At 47.7% G+C, this 17,529-nt stretch overlaps 1 protein-coding gene across 1 annotated transcript in view; it reads right to left on the bottom strand.

Moving 5' to 3' along the window:
- ATP2B3 (ATPase plasma membrane Ca2+ transporting 3) overlaps window positions 1-17,529 on the bottom strand; it is a 633,319-nt gene that overhangs the window by 422,457 nt on the left and 193,333 nt on the right. The window contains exon 2 of the mRNA XM_078664571.1: window positions 13,601-13,822. The gene's annotated coding sequence lies outside the window, so the exon portion shown is untranslated. The remainder of the gene's footprint in view (window positions 1-13,600; window positions 13,823-17,529) is intronic.

Here is a 17,529-nt window from a genome sequence, read left to right as displayed (position 1 = left end):
CCGAAACATTGTGGAGCTCTTCATTTATTGGAAAAGATCTCGAGAATATCTGGCACTCCTCCTTTAAGATCCTGTGGGACACAGTGAAGTCAGCGTGGTTGCGTAGGAACCATCTTTTTACGCTACATAGGGCGTACTATTCTCCACAGAGGTTATCAAAGTTTTCCACTGACTCCATCGTGGCCTGCCCTAAGTGTGAGTTCCTGGCAGCCTCTGACCTACACATGTTTTTCGAATGCCCATTTTTGTCACTTTATTGGGACTCTATCAGTACCATGTTGTCAACATCTTTAGGGTATCAAATCTCAATCAACGCAATGCTCGTAATTTTTGGAACATCACTGGAAATCCATGGTCCTGTCAAAAAACTTTTGTTCTACTGTATCCTTTTGGCAAGGAGAGAAATCTGCAGGAAATGGAAAGAAGCACTGCCTCCCACCCTGTTGGACTGGCGTATATCAGTCCTGCAAACATCTAAAATCGACCTAGCAAGATCTGGTAACCCAGAGAAACGGGGCTTTTGGCACCTTTTAAATTGGGTTTAAGCGGCCTTTCTTTTGACCGTGTTTTTTTTTTTTTTCTCCCCCCACTGTCTGATGATTAACGCTGCTAGGTCTGCTCTCCTCTCTCGACTTACCCAATGTTATGGCCTCCCTGATCTATAATGGGTATCGAATAGCAGCAATATTGCTCCTCTATAGTTAACACCTCGCGGCGCACCTTTCGGAGAGTTTGAACAATACTGAGTGCCAATCTCAGTTGGTTGATGGCACTACCAGTTTACCTGAGACAGTACAGTTCATTTCCCTCTCCCAGTGCTCCTATGTGGTTCTCCAAGAGCAAAATGAGGACACAAAAAAACAACAACAAAAAAAAACCAATCAAGCGTGCTACCCTCTACGCCAGCCTCAGGGATCAGCGGGGGGGTTGGAGACATGTGACCGCTGTGAAGCTCTCGGACGCACTGATTGGAGCTCTCCTAGGCGCGATGGACGTTCCATGAAGCCAAACCCCCACCCATGTTGGTACCAGGTCAGATGTAGTGCAAATGTCTTTTTCTTTCACCCCAAAAGTTTTCTGAAGTTTGCGACTTTTGCACATCACAAAGATTGCAAAATGTATTTGGCGTACTTATTCTTGTCCAAGCAATGTTTTATTCAAGATAGGGGTGTCAATGTTAACACAAAATAAGATTACTGACAGTACCCAACCAGGCTGGACCATGAAGCAGAATTTTTCTCTACAAGTTTACCTTTTGCAGATCTTTCCAATGCGCAGCGGCACCGAGAAGAAACAAGCATTTACAATGCAATGGTCTCGGCATTATTAAAGGTAGAGCTATTGGCATTGCTCATGACATTTTTATTTTTTATTTTAAATCATAAATAAATAGCATTGTCATTTACATTGCCAATAGCTTAATCGTTAAATAAAGGGCATTGTCATTTACAATGCCAATAGCTTAATCGCTTGCATATGCATGACCTATTGCATTTACACCCACACAGAGCCACACACACACACACACACAGAGCCACCCTCACACAGACAGAGCCACCCACACATAGAGCTACCTACAAAAAAAGCTATCCACACAGTGCCACACACACAGAGCCACACACACACACACACACACACACACAGAGAAACACACACACAGAGCCACACACACACACACAGAGCCACACACACACACACAGCCACACACACACACACACACCCACAGAGCCACACACACACACACAGCCACACACACACACACACACACACAGAGAAACACACACACAGAGCCACACACACACACACAGAGCCACACACACACACACAGCCACACACACACACACACACCCACAGAGCCACACACACACACACACAGAGCCACACACACACACACACACACAGAGCCACACACACACACACACAGAGCCACACACACACACAGAGCCCCACACACACACACAGAGCCCCCCACACACAGAGCCCCCCACACACACAGAGCCACACACACACAGAGTGCCCCACACACACAGAACCCCCCCACACACAGAGCCCCCCACACACACAGAGCCCCCCCACACACACAGAGCCCCCCACTCACGGCGAGAGCCGGGGGAGGAGGGTGGAGGGAAGGGAGAGAACCCAGGAGGAGAGCCGGCGCGAAGAGGGAGAGCAGGCAGAGGTGGAGGAAAGCAGCACCAGTGAAGGGAAAGAGCACAGCGAGAAGGAGGGGAGGCAGTTCATGTCTAGGGAGGGCAGACAAGTGACGGAGGAGAGGGAACAGACAGGCGGGAGGAGGGTGATTCGAGAGGCGACAGAGAGGGATGGGAAAGAACTGAGACGTGAGAGACGAGAGGAAGACGAGCAGAGGCGACCAGACCAGTCGGAGAAAGAATAGAGAAAGATGGCTTATCTGTAAAATTGCCATTCATTTTAGAAGCGTCGGTAATTATTATGCAAAGTTGTAAATTATGTCGATTTTTATGATAAACTGAGAATATATGCTTTTTATGTTTATAGTGTTTCATAAACCGATGATAAACTAATATTTTGATAAGCAGTAGATCAGCGGGAGCAAGCAAGACCCGAGAACTGCTGGGGTAGAGAGCCGGAAGTGGCTTCTAGGTCAAGGAATAGAGAGATAGCAGCGGTGTGGAGAACAAGCACAGATTGAGAGAGAGAGTGGGTGCAGGAGAAGAAAAAGTAGGCGAAAGAGGGAGCACGGAAACTGCAAAAGCGGGGGGTGGGGGCAGTGAGCAGAGGGGGAGAGGGACAGGTCAGACCGGAAAAGAGAGGGCAGACAGAGACAGAAGAGGGGAGCAGAGGGCAGCAGCGAAGAGGGGAGGGGGAAGGGAAGGCTTGAGGGATGGGTACAGGGCAGACGGAGGGACATGAGAAAGTGAAGGGGAGATGGAAGGGGCGAGGGTACAGACAGAGCAGAATATATAGAGGGGGTTGAGGCGAGTTTAGGAGAAAGAACGGAGATAGGACTGAAGAGAGGGAAAGAACAGATGGGTGAGAGGGAGAAGAAACAGCAGCGACACCAGGAGAGAGGAATACATCCAGGGGAGCAGGGAGAGGATAAGAGTGCGGAGAAGCGAGATCAGAGGGAAGGAAGACGGGGGAGAGAGCTAGGGACAAGTAGAGAACAGGGGAACTCCAGAAACCGGGGGTGAGGAGGGATGCGTGCACTTTAAGGAGAGAGGGCAGAGGGAGTACGTGGAGGCGAAAGGAGAAATCTGAAAGAGGATGAAAGAGCGGGCGCTGTGATGCGATATGAAGGGTGGAGGCGAGGGTGGTGGGGGTGGAGGTGATGGTGGGGGGCAAAGAGGAGCGGATGAGGAGATAAAGTGCCGGTCTGAGTTAATGAATGAGCGCTGGGGTGGTGGGGTGGTGGGGAACTGGAGGTACGCCTTGTAGAAAATACATTGATTAATATCCTGGATAGAATTAAATAAGTAGGAAAAAGTCCAGGAGAAAAAACCCACTCATGGGCAAACAACAGGCAGGGGTAGAGAGCTGGAAGTGGGTTCTAGGTCAAGGAATGGAGAGATAGCAGAGGTGTGGAGAACAAGCACAGATTGAGAGAGAGAGAGAGAGAGTGCAGGAGAAGACGAGCATGAGGGTGGCAGAGCTGTAACCCGAGGCGCTATACTCTTCAGGCACCGCCCTGACGGAAGCCGAGCAGCGCATTCCTGTCACTCCAGCTCGGCCTGCGAAGCGCTGCGGGATTACAGCGCCTGAGGCCACAGAGCGCAGAGTGTGGCCCGGGGCTGCATATAGAACACGATTGTGCGGCCGTTCACACCAGCAGCAGTGCCTCTGCACTTCTATGGTGTGGGGTGAAATATATACATATAAATGCAAACACAGTCTTCCTGAACAGCAGAGCCCAGCCGTGCTGCACGGGCACAACTGCAGGGCCAACTCACTCCTTCAGCCTCCCGAAGTCTACAAATGAAGGACTGCTGTAATATTGTATCAGCAGCAAGACACAGCTCGGTCTGTGGCCTGCGTTATATGATGGGGACTGTAACCGTGGGCGCTATGTCCAAGACACCACGGCGTGGAAGGCCTGTGTGTGGCAAGCGCCAATAAGCGCACCAGCCTCGCAAGGCACTATAGGGTGGCACGGGCTGATGAGTAGACATGTGGCGCTTTAATGTGGACATGCCAACCTGCCCCACACACAGCTTCAGCGAGGGTCTGAGAAAACACTATTGCAAGGCCTCAAGGGACAATGGAGGAGTCCACAGAGGTGGCAGCCAGTGGGGATATGAGGGCGGGGGCTACCCCAAAATCCAGGAAAGTGGCAGCTCGGGCGTGAACCGTCCCCACCTCAAGCTCCCTGGTGAGGCCTGTAGTGAGGATTTACGTTTATCGTGTTTTTCCCTGTCTTAATGTTATGCCGCACGCCTGCCACCGGAAGGGGGTGCTGGCGCCGGAAGCAGGAGTCTTCATCCGGCCCTGAGGGCTCCACCTGAGGCTGGCAGACACCGGGGGACCTCACAGCTCGCACCCCCTCTGTTGCAACACACATTCCAACATGTAGCACGAAGCAGCTACAACCAGTCAAAAGGAACAAGTTAGAGAGCAAGGAAACAACTGCAGCATGGAGAGTTTCCCATAAAGTTTCACGTCGCAGTTACGCTAGCCCCACCCCCCACCAAAAATGACGGGCGTTTCTCCGAGCCATTTGTGAATGATCTCGGAGAAACATGGTGGTGTGGAGCTCTCCTCTCTTGCCTTACGATCTCGGAAGGCAAGAGAGGAGTGTTCCACACCACCATGTTTCTCCGAGGTCATTCACAAATGGCTCGGAGAAACACCCAAAATGTTTGGGATTGAGGGGCGTGTTTTTCTTTCTCTCAGCCAATAAGTAGAAAAGGAGCACAAAACTAAACAAGAGGTAGCAAAAGGTACATTACAGGAGGAATAGACTGAGACCTCGGCGAGAGGGAGGGTGTAACGCCCACCACTAGAAAAGGGGCGGGGCTTAAATAACTAGAGAAAAACGCCTCCGAATCTGCTCAAGTCGGGGCTAGAACCGAGTGACGCCCCTCTCCTCCAATGGCTGGCCAGCATTTACGAGGCCAGCCAATGGAGAAGAGGGGCAGGTTCAAGCCCCCATACTAGACATCATTAAATCTTCGGCTCCGCCCACCACTGCTTACAGCAGTGCGGACGAGGCCTCGACCTAAAAACCCACTCTGGGCCCTCAGGACAAGAGGCGCGGGCAGGGCATTGGTGATACTACAACCGAGATGACCCAAGCCGTGGGGATCAGCAGTCCCAGCTTTCGGGGCTCCTTACCCTGTACCAGTTCATTACTTGTGAACGGGGAGTGACTTTGAGACTGGATGTTTGTTCTTTCTAAACTAGTTCCATGTTATTCCCTGTTATTTGATGTTTTCCCTCATTCCGGTCACTAATTTTCACCAGGTACATTTGACCAAGCTTTTCATAATGAAAGCTGCATGGACGCAACTCGAAAAACTCAGGTATAACTGCTGTATTTTTTACCTGGGTTCGGCTGAAAATTCCCCTTTTCATGTGAATGAAACATTGCTCTACTCATAACAGCGGTGCGGCTGTTTTCTGTTAAGATCTCTGATGCAGAACAATTTAGTTCCAGTTAAAACAGTACACGTTTAAACTAAATTGTCGCAAACATCACAGGTCTGGACAGGAAGTGACTCTTGAGTCAGCACCTGGGCGCGCCAAAGTGCCGCGCATGCTCCGTAGCTGCATCCTGTTGCCTGATCACATGGCCGCTTGGTGGTAAACAAACGGCGGCCATTTTAGGCAGCCCCCCCTGAGCAGGGGCTCAGTCAATGCACTCTACTTGGATTTGTTTTTTCAGTGCTTGGATTTTCTCCAGCGGCCTCCAGGACCTGAACACCACATTGATCCAACAGTGAGGCACCACCTCGCTGGCACAACTGGGAACCCTGCTGTCTAGTATGAGCAGCCTAAGGGCAGCGCCTGGCGGCAGAAGCAGTGTGCATTCGCTGCTATGCCTGCCCTTTACTGCCCATCGTCCCACTGCCCTAGTGCTTTCGCAGGAGGGGGCTGTCCAGCCCTTCTTTCAGAGTGGGCACTGCGATGCAGGTGCGCAACACCCATTGGGCTGAAAGGGCTTCAGCCCCCCCCCTTGTGTGTGTCAGCCCGGCTGAGACAGCTTCTGGGGCGCACACACATATACCCGAGTAATTCGCAAGTCTTTAAAAGACCTTTTGCTTGTTAACCCCTTCGCAGTGGGGGTAATTCCCCCGTTGTGCTGGGGGGGGGCGCGCACAGCGCCACGGTGCTTGTGACGAGCTGATCTCGTCACGCAGGACGGTGGTGAGCTCGTCATGACCGCGCCCGTTTAATGGAACGTTCAGCACAGTGGGGGAATTATCCCCGCGTGTGAGCGTTCCACGGCTTATAACGAGCACAACTCGTCATGAGCACCCGAGAGCCGTGCCTCATGACGAGCTGAACTCGTCATGAGCACGGAAGGTGTTAATAAGGCTTTGTTGTTTTTTCACCTCTTCTTAAGAGTCCCTGCATCTCCACTCTGCATATCGCTGGAAGACTCAGCCCCCCCCCGAAATTTATAGTAGCCCCCCCCAAATTTGGCTCTAGTTGCACCTCTGCTGTGGTGTCATTGGGCCAGGTACGCCAGCAATACAGGTTTTGGATGACGAGCATCCCAGACAGGCGCGCAACTCCCACTTCCTGCAAGGGCATGTGGGGGACAGGAAGTGACGCGACAAAGGGACAAAGAAGAGGAGAGAGGGGACCAGGCCCAAGGCAGAGGCTGGCTCTGCAGCTCTTTGAATCTAAATTGCATGAAACACTGCATCATGTAAAGATGTCTATCCCAGCACATGTGTGTGAAGCATCTGTCTCTGTGGGGCAGCATCAGAGACAGACTCTGTCAGACGTGACACACCTAGGGATGAAGACAGGCAGAGAACGCCCTTGTCTCTTCATCTGAGATGAAAGCTGGCCCGGAGGTAGCCGGCTACAGGCGACACTCCATCGAGACAACGGATTACAGGCCTTCTGAGCCCCTTCAACAGAACTGTAAGGTGAAGTATGCACAGTTTGACTACAAGAAGGTGCCACAGAAAAGGACAGATGACTTTTGAAGTGTAACACCCCGACTGGAGTCATTTATGTCTTGTAATGAAGGATGGAGAAAGAACCGCAAGACGTCTGACGCCTAATATTCAGGGCTCTTTATTACACCAAAGAAACCAGAAAGACCATAAACATGGGTGTATAGTGCCTAGAGGTGCCAGTAAACACTCTCAGCACCAGAATCAGGTGGCGGCTGGTAGTAGCCTAGGTCAGGGGGACTTGCAGTTGTGAATGCAGAAGCCCCAGAGAGCAAGTGAATGACCCATGCAGAGTGGTCAGGAAAATCAGTCATTATAGGATTGAAATGGAGACGCCCAATGTCCCTGGAGGGCTTGCTGTACATCTTAGCAGCTGCGGTTTAACCCCTTCCTAACTTGCGTAGTGCTTAGACAAGTGATGGTTCAGTGGAAGGCAAGAAAGCATCCCCCGACCACACTGATGGACAGAAGCAAGAGTCCTCAGGCCTTCCTGGACCCAGTTTTCCCTCCTTGGTGGATACTGGGGACCAGTTAAGTCTCAGGACTGTGGGTGGCAGAGTAGACAACGGCGTGCCTCACCTGTGAAGCCGAAGCTATGCTCCCCCCCCAGAGTGAACACGCATCCTCTGTTCTCGGAGCCCTGCTGTCCTCCTGGTTTCCAAGTTGAAAACAAGCTCTTGACGACGACCATTCTTCGGCCTGCCGAGTGATGCTGCCAACTGAAAGGAGCACCTGTATCCTCTGGAGAGCGGTCGGACAGTGTGATGGATACTCCCAAGTCCTTTGTACAGTTTCATGCCGGAGCAGGAGCCAGCGGCTCCCTGAGCCGGTTTGAACTGGACTAAGCAAGGAGGGCACCAAATGCAGACTGAGTGGTGCTGGCACGTGCCTCTTTCCAGCCCCAATACACTAAGCCCTGCCTGGAAGGTGGTCACACCTCCCTGTGATAGGATACCTATTATTCTGCCTTCCCCTGCTCGAGTTTGGCTCAACAGCAGGAGGGAAGAATTGTGTCTCTGGTCGGCATCATCCATGTTGTGCTCTCCGTGTCCTGAAGACTGGTACCGGCCGGGAGCACTGAGGGCCTCTCGAACGAGCTTTACAGTGCATGGAATCATCCCACCCACACTGTCACCATTTATGGTATGGGGGTATGACTCCAAAATGTTTGACACCAAACATGACAGGGTTTGTTACAGCCCGTTTAGAGAAGGTCATTGCATAGTGACGTATGGCCACTCTATGTACCGTAATGGCTGATGCACTGACAACCCAGGAGAATGAACACCGAAGGTTGTAGGGGTGTGCTGCTCATGCAGGGGTACACTCACACTTAGAACTGAGCGCCCTTATTTCAGGATTGAAAGTCCTGTTTAGGGGTGACTTATAGGTTATAAGTGCAGTGACCGAAAATATAGGGAAATCTATATCTGTCGTAAGTGGTGCTAGCACCAGCTTACACAGGCTGCAATGGCAGGCCTGTAGTTACAGTTTGAGTGGTGTCCCATGGGTGGCATAACGCATGTTTCAGCCCATGGGGTACCCCTGGTATACCCATGCCCTGGGCAGTAGCGGTCTGTGGTGGGAGTGCTGCCAAGCACTGACATTGGGAGGTGGAGGGGCATGGGGGGGGGGTAGTGAACTACGGATTACGGCCAATTAATGGTAAGTAAACATATAAATATATAAAACTAATCTTGTTTCGTGCACTGCATCGCCAAATGCAGTCCACGCAGATGATTTGCAATGAATCAGGTCATCGTAGTGTCCCACCGGTCCCGACAAGTAGATGTCTGCGCTGCTCCTATGTTCAAAGATCTCAGCCACTGATGGGAGTGACCTGTCCAGACTGACGCATCAAACTCTGGGAGCTGTGACTGACTGCAACCCAAAGTGAAGAAGAATGACAGCTGTGGACAGCAGGAGTTTTTCTTTCATGAAGGGAACTGGCTGACAAACCAGCAGGGATGTTTTGGAATTATCGGCGTCTTGAGGTTTAGCTCTGAATACTTAGGCTCATGGGTCACTCTCTTGGAAGTTCCACTCAGGACATTTACTACAATGTCATGTGTGGTCAGTCTTTGACAGTGAGATATCTTCATTTCGGATGTATGACGTTACGACGCATACTTTTACACCGCCTACCTTTACATCGCAAGTTTTACAACGCATACCATTACAACGCATAGCGCTTATGGGTGCTGGATAGTGAATAGTTTAATTTACTATTCCAACTCCAGTCCCCGTGGATAGTAGGGAAGGTGTTGGATAGTACATTAAACCTATTCCCTATCCTAGATACGCTATGCGTTGTAATGGCTTGCCTTGTAAAAGTTGCGTTGTAATGGTAGTTCGTTGTAAAGGTTTCTTTGTAAAGGGTGTATACCCTTCATTTCTGCTCAACGCTTTACAGGAATTGGTTGTTTCAGACCTTCTGCACCTTCATCCCCTTTAGACCAAACATGAAATATTGCGGAAGTGAACATTTCCAACGACGCTACTCTCTTTGGTTCCAAATGCTGGACTTGTGGCTGTGCTTAACTATCATCTGAAGCAGAGGTCTTTCACCATGGGTTGTGTCCTCCAGGGGTCCTGGAATACAAATGTCCAACGACGCTACTCTCTTTGGTTCCAAATGCTGGACGTGTGGCTGTGCTTAACTATCATCTGAAGCAGAGGTCTTTCACCATGGGTTGTGTCCTCCAGGGGTCCTGGAATACAAATGTCCAACGATGGTACTCTCGTTGGTTCCAAATGCTGGACGTGTGGTCCTCCTTACCTACCATCTTAAGCAGAGGTCTTCACATGAGGTTTGCATCTTCAAGGGGTCCTTGGATACAGATGTTCAGCTGGACTTTTGGTCATCATGAGGTACTTGTTCCTATCATCTTAAGCAGAGGTCTTCACGCTGTGGGCCACGTCCTCCTTGGATGCATCCCCGGGGAGTGAGAAGTTATGTGTCATCTTGGACCAAAGGGTCAGGGGATGGGCTGCAAGATGCATAAAGCACCACTGCGCATGTCAATAAAAACAGTCTGGAAGGAGGGAGGCTTACGCGCCATCTTTGTATGCAACCTGAGGTGCTGAAACTAAGAGAGGAAGAAAAGACAAGGAGGGGGTTGATGAGTGGATGAAGCCTTGGGCTGCGGCCACATTTTTGATCTTTCTAAGAGAAGAAGTCCAGGTTCAAGGTTTAAGAGTTGAGAACAGGACAGATGGGTTTCTAATAAGAATGACTTAAAATCGCTATGAAGTTTTGTTTAGCAGGTCACTTCCGCCGCTGCTCCTGCTAGTAATAATGGACGGGTGGACTGGATGCTCAAATAGCGTCCAAGAGGTGCTTTCTTCCACTGTTTTTATGTTCACATTGACAAAGTGGAAACATACAATTCTTGTACCTGTTTTCACAAAACATAATACCAGCCACTGAATTAAAATACTGGCCGTATCGTAACGGTGCCTGTAGCAGGGCAGCTCTGTGTCCAGCGCTCTTCTGGACACTGGCCCAGGGGAGGGGTGCTATGATCAAGGCCTATAGGGCCATATGTATCAACAACCTCATTTCCGATGCTCAAATAGCGATTTTTTAGAAATCGCTATTTGAGAATCGCAAATAGGGATGTATGTACAAAAGCGCAATTTTTTAGCGATTTCTTAGTATTCCTTAATTGCGATTAGCAAATTGCGAATCGCAATTAAGGAATACTTTCCCATTCATTTCTATGGGCCAGGAGAATCGCAAATTGAGAATCATTTCAAGGGTGTAGGGTGTCCAAAGGATACCCTGTTGCACCCCTGAAATTAGCATGGGTGCACATGTGGCACACATACATGCATGCCCTAAGGGCATGTATGTGCATCACATGGCACTTTGAAAAATGCAAAAATGTGCATTTTTCAAGGAATTCGCAAATTACCACCAACTTAAAGTTGGTGGTAATTTACGCTTCCTTAAGGCCAATTTGCATTTTTTTATGCTTCTTACATTGCATTTAAAAAAATCGAAAAATGTGCGATTCCTTACATGCAATTGCAGAATAAGGAATCACAAATGTTGGGATTCCTTATTTTGCCTTAATACATACCATTTGGCAAAATGTCATTAGCAAACGCCGAAAGTCTGCTAATTTCGGCGTTTGCGAATGCAATTTTGTTTGATACATATGGCCCTTAGTCTTCCTGAAAGGCAGAGGGAAACCCTGTTGGGACTTCACACAAACTCCCCAAGAGAGCAGGAGAGATTCAGGGTGCTCTGTTTTAGCATCTAATATTTACAGCGCTTCCAAATGGCAGGTGGTATGTAGCACTATGTAGCAGTGGCTTTTTTTAACGCCTGTTGTTTGCAGTGTTTAGAAATTGCAGACAATATGTAGCACTATATAAAGCAAGATAATCAAGGGAAAGCACAACAGCCTGAAGGGGACCTCCAGGCACCAGAGCTTTATTGTTTACATCTGTCAAGAGGTGTGCCTATCAATAGTGTAGCAGGTGTACTAGAACCAGGGTAAAGGGCATTATAGGCCCCACTTGTTAAGGATAAAATAAAATATGAAGGAACTGTGCTACAGCAGACATCAGTAGAGAGCGATACAGAGTGATATGTGTTAAAAGAGACATATATGCATTGGTTTCCTAAAGATGCAACATAGGTCAGAGTTCACTGGAAAACAGAACACTAGTTCACCAAGTTTATGTTAAATGGAAAAACATGTTTTTAACAAGCCTTGAAGAGTTTACGATCTCAGTCCCAATGGACGTCTTTCATTCCTGTTGCTAAATTGAAACTTGACTAGAAAATGTTGTTCAAAGGAAACTTTAGTTTGAATGTATAGAGTCAGATAACAAGTCTTGGGAGCAGAGCAATATATACCAACACATGTGGAAAAGAGTTAATTTTTCATTAAAGCTTTGTTATAACTATGATAAAGAGAATGTGGAGAAAAGGTTACGAGTTTAAAGGACACAGGTGAAGTGATATTTTTGTAAAAGTATCTTATTAACTTTTGAATCTGTTTTGACTTCTTACTGGCTTTTGTGATAATTGTAATATCAGCAGTTTTTCAACTATATAAACAGGTGCCTGTGGGCAGCAATTTGAGATCAGCTTGTTCAGCTCCACAGAGGTGACTGATCTCTCAACCGTAGTAACCAAACATACTTTTGCATTGCCAAGAGAAGTCTCGTCTCTTTTTATTCCAATGTCCCCCCAACAAACTGCACCCCCGTTATAACTCATTTTTACTTCCAAACAAAGGGATGGGACCTTGTTCTTGCTTGCATAAGGGCCCCTGGCACCCTTGCTTCACCATGGCCTCTCTTTGTTTGCAGTGCTTCTATACTGGACATATTCTAAAGGCGCTTTGCGAGAGACATTGGGGGCCTCGGAGCACTGCCTCGGGTAGTAAGAAGGATTACAGGCCGCAGCGCCATGGTTTTTATGACGGGTGAATGGAGTACGAGGTACATGGGCTTTTTTAAACATCTGTTATTTGCAGCGCTTAGAAATTGCAGACCATAACATAACTATAAAAAGTCTGTGGGTCATTCGTTAGAGCTTTGGAGAACTGGCCCAGGGATGAAAGCGAAGCCAAGGGGTAGCATACTATGTTTATATTTTATTCTTTGTATTTTATTTATCAAAATTAAAGTACTATTGAATATTTGTGTTCAGCTTTTCTTTTGTCTTTATACATTCCAGTTATTATAATGTTCACACTGTGTGGATTACGGACTAAATAAAAGGTAACCCTGACATGATTTATTAAGCCCCACCCTCTGCCGCCCCCCCTTCTAATTCCTTTCTAGAACATTAATTATTAGAGGGGGCCTGACTTGAAAATGTTTTAGTGAGGAGGAGGGCATGGCAAGGATGTACGTTGTTACAACGCATGCTTTTACCACGCATGCTTTTACAACGCAGGTTTTTCAACGCAAGTCGTTACAACGACTTGCGTTGGGGGGTGCTGGATAGTGAATAGTTTAATTTACTATTCCAACTCCAGTCCCCGTGGATAGTAGGGAAGGTGTTGGATAGTAAATTAAACTATTACCTATCCTAGAGCGCCTCCCAGCGCAATTCGTTGTAATGACTTGCGTTGAAAAACCTGAGTTGTAAAGGCACTGCGTGGTAAAAGTTGCGTCGTAAAGGATGTTTCCCCATGGCAAAGACAAGTTTGAAGACTTCTGTCTTAGGGAGACCTCCAAGGAAATCAGACAAAACCCACTGCAGGAAAGAAGGTATCCGTGGCAGGCTGGTAGAGCTGGGGCAGAGTCAGTCACATATCAGGTATACCTCTGAAAGACAAGCAAGTGTTGCACCTTCCTGGCCTTCTGAGGACAAGTCCTCTGGAAACCCTATGAACCTGGACGCCCACTGTCCATTCTGCCCTATCACCGCGCCTGGCCCTGTGGCCTTTAGCACTGCCCTGCCCAAGCAGGCACTTCCTGGATCACACAATAGTAAACACACAATCCGTTCATGCCCCCCCACATACCTGCTTATGATTGGGACATCGTGGGGTTCGTCCTACTGTGGGTGTGGGGGGAGGGTCTCGCGGGGTCCCGTTCATGGATGCATCGGATCTGGGTGCAGGAACCAATCCATGGGCGAGGTGTTTTTCCTTCTTCTCTGGGGGGGCGGGGGGCGGAGAAGGAGGCGGGTGCTCAGATCCGGTCAGGGCCTAGCGCACCGCGTGTGTCCACTGCACCGAGGAGTCCTGCAGAAAGAAAGAGACGGTGAGACCACAGGAGAAGCGGATCCTTGGAAGAGAACTGAGGCCCCCTGCGGGGCTCTGAACATGGCGCCCGATTCACAGAACTAACTTAAGGCAAAATCCTAAACTTACTACCATTTGGTATTCACAGAAGGCACTTACTCATTTTGGTATTCACAGAAGGCACTTACTCATTTTGGTATTCACAGAAGGCACTTACTCATTTTGGTATTCACAGAAGGCACTTACTCATTTCGGTATTCACAGAAGGCACTTACTCATTTCGGTATTCACAGAAGTTAGGAGTCCTTACTTTACTACTCCTAAACTGAGAAAAATCCTAACTTCAAGACGTTCGGTATTCACAGAAGGAATTTAGGAGTCCTAAAGTTAGGACTCCTAACTTCTGTGAATACCGAAATGAGTAAGTGCCTTCTGTGAATACCAAAATTAGTAAGTGCCTTCTGTGAATACCAAAATGAGTAAGGGCCTTCTGTGAATACCAAAATGAGTAAGTGCCTTCTGTGAATACCAAAATGAGTAAGTGCCTTCTGTGAATACCAAAATTAGTAAGTGCCTTCTGTGAATACCAAAATGAGTAAGTGCCTTCTGTGAATACCAAAATGAGTAAGTGCCTTCTGTGAATACTAAAATGAGTAAGTGCCTTCTGTAACTACTGAAATGAGTAAGTGCCTTCTGTGAATACCAAAATGAGTAAGTGCCTTCTGTGAATACCAAAATGAGTAAGTGCCTTCTGTGAATACCAAAATTAGTAAGTGCCTTCTGTGAATACCAAAATGAGTAAGTGCCTTCTGTGAATACCAAAATGAGTAAGTGCCTTCTGTGAATACTAAAATGAGTAAGTGCCTTCTGTAACTACTGAAATGAGTAAGTGCCTTCTGTGAATACCAAAATGAGTAAGTGCCTTCTGTGAATACTAAAATGAGTAAGTGCCTTCTGTAACTACTGAAATGAGTAAGTGCCTTCTGTGAATACCAAAATGAGTAAGTGCCTTCTGTGAATACCAAAATAAGTAAGTGCCTTCTGTGAATACCAAAATGAGTAAGTGCCTTCTGTGAATACCAACATGAGTAAGTGCCTTCTGTGAATACCAAAATTAGTAAGTGCCTTCTGTGAATACCAAAATGAGTAAGTGCCTTCTGTGAATACCAAAATGAGTAAGTGCCTTCTGTAAATACCGAAATGGTAGTAAGTTTAGGATTTTGTCTTAAGTTAGTTCTGTGAATCATTAGCAGACACAGAATGAGCTCCAAGCCCCCAGCCTTTCGGGGCTACTCACCAGAAACAGGCTGAGAGCTGCATTCAAGGACCCAACCTTCTCCTCTCCATAAGCAAAGCCGACCCCACAACTTTCTAAGTGCCCCCAGGTGCGCGCAGACTCCTTACATTACACTTACCTGAAAGGTGATTGCCTCAGGAACGCTGACAGGGCCACACACACAGTCTGATGGCAGACACAGACCCGCGTCCCAGACTTTACGCACAGACCCCACAGCCACTACTACTATGTGGGTGACCCTTGGAATATTGAGGCAGGAGTCTCGATCGCACCAAGTATCATGGACGCAATTTAGAAAGGTAAGTAAGTATATATGTTCTATACGTAAATGCACACATGTACCTACACATACATGTGTATATATGTTTAAGGTGCATAGCCGGGTCTGGTGGCTTAGTGGACTAATGCGTCCACGGTAGAGGCATGTCTTTGACCTCATGGTCACAGGTTCAAATACCGGCAGGTCCACTCAACCTTTCATCCTTCTGAGGCTGATAAAATAAGTGCCATTGAGTTGGGTAACAACAAACATCTGCTAGTCAGCGTCAAGATACCCTTCAGGGTGAACGTGCGCTTTCCAAATATGCATTATATGTGGAGTTAAGAACAGTAAATGTATAGTTCTTCTTTATGTACTTAGCTTTCGATAATTTGTAAACAATATTAGTGTATGGCAATACTCCTATCCTCAATAGTCTGTAGTACAATCTACTCTGTATTACTGCTTCCTGAGGCCTGTCCCAGGCCTTTCTGAACCAGTGACTTTGGGCCCGATGTAGGTCGCCAATTACCGGTCGGTAACGGCCGATTTCGGCCGTTACCGAACGGTATTTGTGATTTGACATGTAGGTAGGCTTAATTTACAGAATCGGTATATTTACCGATTCGGTAAATTTACCGATTCTGTAAAATATCGAATCGGTAAATACAGATGTAGGTGGCACTGAAAACAGTGCCACAGGCCATTACCGATTTGTTATTTACCATGTAATACTATTACATGGTAAATAACGAATTCCAGTGTACATGCACATCTGTGCATGTACACCTGTGCCATTTGGCACACAGACCTGCCCTAAGGGCATGTATGTGTGTCACATGGCACACAAGCCAGAAACAGGGGTGCAACAGGGTGTCAAAGTGACACCATGTCCCCCTTGTAAAATCGGTAATTTTACAGATTCGGTAATTACCGAATCGGTATTTGCTATTGAATCCTATGGACTTCAAGGCCCATAGGAATCAACGGCAAATACCGATTCGGTAATTACCGAATCGGTAATTACCGAATCTTACCGAATCGGTATTTTTACCGATTTTTTTCTGACATAGCAATTATCGATTAGTAAATACCGAATCGGTAAAATTCGGTATTTACCATTCGGTAATTTGCTATTACCTACATCTAGCCCTAAGTCTACAGTGAAAAGATACTTTGAATGCTACTCTTTACCATTTGCTTGCACTCTGCTTTCTACTCCAGTCCTTAGCGTGTCCTCTCCCTCCAAGGGATCTCTTCTGAAGACATTTGTTCTCTCTTCATCACACCAGCCCCTCTGATGCCCTCAGGGAGGTTCTGGGGACTCCCCTCATTCATCCAGGTGTTGCCCCTGTACCTGAGATGACTCTAGACCGTGAGTATCCTTCTAAAGGGGTGACTAGGAGCCAAATACCTGGCGTGACCTAAAAACAGAGGGGCTTTGCACCGCCTATGCCTCACTTTTAATATGGGAAAAAGTGAGGTACTCGCAGCTCAAGGGGATTGTAAATAAGCCCCAGAGATTCCAGGTGCAACCTCCAGAACAATACTCTCAATCTGACCTAAAAATAGATACTACAGTGGCTACCCTCCCTAAACAAGAAACCTCACTCTAAAATTCACCTAAAAACATACCGCAGGGGCTACCTCCAACAAAAGATACCATTCTATGAAAATTAGGCCTGGGTGGTATATTCAGTTCCGCTCGCAGAATTTGGGTAATTACGCGTTCCGCGTAGAATGCGGAATTGCTACAAATTCCGTGATCCGCAGCTTTGCGGAATTCTTTGCTTGTTCGCGCTTTCAAAATGCGTGTTTGCGAGATATTTTCCCCCAAGCATGCAAACAGCGCTCACGAACAGGAATAAAGCATCGCAAATGGGCGGTACAAGCAATTCCGCGTTTTCGCTGATCTCTGCGTGCTCGCAGAGATTTTTTACCACTTTGTGGAGCTTTGCGTAGTGCGACTACACAAATTCCGCCAACCCCTACTGAAAATAGATACTCCAGATGCGACCTTTAGACCAAGATAATTCACTCAAAATGCATAAGCCGGATGCAACCTTCTGAATGTGAACTAAACGAAGATGCTCTAGGCAAGACCCTGGGACGCCTCGTCGCTGAGGTAGCCATGCGCATTACAAATCTCGT

This window comes from Lissotriton helveticus, chromosome 10, assembly GCF_964261635.1.
Source record: "Lissotriton helveticus chromosome 10, aLisHel1.1, whole genome shotgun sequence".
Classification (NCBI taxonomy): domain Eukaryota; kingdom Metazoa; phylum Chordata; class Amphibia; order Caudata; family Salamandridae; genus Lissotriton; species Lissotriton helveticus.
The sequence above is the reverse complement of the archived record's forward strand: the minus strand, read 5'-3'. Positions and strand labels throughout refer to the sequence as shown.